The sequence below is a fragment of the Castanea sativa genome, chromosome 2 (genome assembly GCF_040712315.1).
Source record: "Castanea sativa cultivar Marrone di Chiusa Pesio chromosome 2, ASM4071231v1".
NCBI lineage: Eukaryota > Viridiplantae > Streptophyta > Magnoliopsida > Fagales > Fagaceae > Castanea > Castanea sativa.
In genome coordinates this window covers 8,778,364-8,780,435 of record NC_134014.1, presented here as the reverse complement: position 1 = coordinate 8,780,435, position 2,072 = coordinate 8,778,364, and the positions used below count along the sequence as shown (strand labels likewise).

The 2,072-nt window shown below is 36.6% G+C and overlaps 1 pseudogene; it reads right to left on the bottom strand.

Moving 5' to 3' along the window:
• Positions 1–1,802, bottom strand: LOC142624837 (uncharacterized; annotated as a pseudogene).
• Between the last annotated feature and the right edge of the window lie 270 nt (positions 1,803–2,072).

Here is a 2,072-nt window from a genome sequence, read left to right as displayed (position 1 = left end):
TCATTTCGAAGAAGCAAATTTTTCCTTGAATAACTTCGACAGCTCAAAAGCTTCCTCCTTATGAGGCACAACAAACTTCTGCAGAAATATCTTTTCAGGACACTAAAACAATGTATGCATTTTGAAATCCTTCTTCACCAAACCTTTTGGGATTTTTAATTTCTAAATAACCAAATCCCTCAAACAATTTCATTAGTTAGCAAGGTTTTGAAACTATTTAGCAGTCTAATAAATCAAGTCCTTTGGACTCGATTTTGCCTTTGAAATCAAGTAAGAGTGGTCGAGTTCCAATTTGAAATCAAGTGTTTCATACCCGAGTTCAATGAGAACACAAAAAAACCCACAAATTGAAGAACAAGAACGAAACCCAGAAACTGAAGATAACTAGCCAAGAAGAAAACCCAGAAACCTTAAACAAAGAAGAACACAAACCAGCAAGGAAGAAACAAACCAGCGGGAGGCGACAACGGCGACTGCAGCGGCAACGAAGCTCTGCGAAGGTGAAACTCTAATTTGTTGTTTTTCTTGTCTGGATCTTTTGATTTGATGATGCTTAGTTGTTTTTTCTTGTTCTAGTTTGATGTCTATGGGGTCCGTGGAAAACCATGAAAATCGAGTATCTGAGAGTCAATTTCCATGGAACTCAACTCTAAATAACTCAATTGAGCACAACAAAATCGAGTTCTTTTCACTCGATTTTAGATTCTTAAATAATTTCAAAACCTTACTAACTAATGAAATTGTTTAAGAGATTTGGTTATTTTGAAAAAAAATCCAACCTTTTGATAGCAAAACTTGAAAAACCAAACCCCTAGGAATCAATTGCTTTTCCAAGCTAAAATTAACAAGTTCAGGGTTTTTGATAAGGAGGGACGACTCCATACCCATATTGTTGACATAAAAATTCATTACCCTCATAATCTTATCCTCAGACGCTATCATACACCACTGGTGCCTTCTAAATGCCAAACAAATCTCATCTTCAGACCAACCCCATTTCTTATAAACATTGACCTTCCTCTCCCATGTTGATTTGCTCATAGCCCGCAATGTAAATACTGCCAGAGCAAACTTCAACCTCGAAGGATCGAATCCCATTTCCTTTACTTCCTCCACAATCTCTCTAAACCAAACCGGGTTGATGGTAAATGCATTAGGCTGGCCTTGAAGTAGGGTAATAATATTCGATTCAGACACTCCATTCTCTCGAAATATATTAATATTGGGTGCCACACAAGTTTCAAAATTTCGTTGAAGAATACCCGGAAATCGTTTTATAGCTTCAAGGGTCTTAGCCTCAGATTGAAGCAAATTTTTATAAAAATCAAAGGAAGCGATAATTTGTTTCTCTAAGCTCGATTGAAAAAGAAAACGGTGCCCAGAGAATATTTTTGCGAGGTCAGGGCTAGGAATGCCTTTAGAGGAAAAGAAGTCAATTTTGGGCAAAAGTCAGGATCAGATAAAAGCACTTATGAGAATCTTCTAACGAGTTTCGAGATCTGGGTTTGAGAGAACCCGTGGTTCTTGAGAAAACTAACCACAGATTCTGCTTTCTCTGGGGTTTCGAAATGAACATATCTGGAAGCTGATACAGCAGCTTCTTGTGAGAACCCAAGTGTGTTTATAAGGTATGAGACTGAAAATGGTTGTTGATTTTTTGTAGTGGTCGAGCTGTAGTGTTTCAAAGATAAAGATAAAGATGAAGATGGGTTTTGAAGAAAACCCAGTTTGTGAATTGGTGGTGGAGATCTACTAACGTGTTTCCCACCATTTACAATGGTTTTGCGGAAATGATAAAACATGGGTTTTGAAAATTGAATTCAAAGAATGAGAGAAGGATATAAGAAAGCACGGAGTACTAGAGAATTCAAGGAGGAGAGAAAAGCTAAAAGCTAGAGAGAAATTGGAATGAAAAAAAACTTGTATTCCATCAAATTGAATGAATTTGTACACAAAAGTGGCTTTATACAAAACAGAGTATATAACGAAACTCCAACTTATGCGGAATCTGTTATAACACGTGCAACAAGTAGTTACAACACATGTTGAAGAATTAACACATAAATACATTA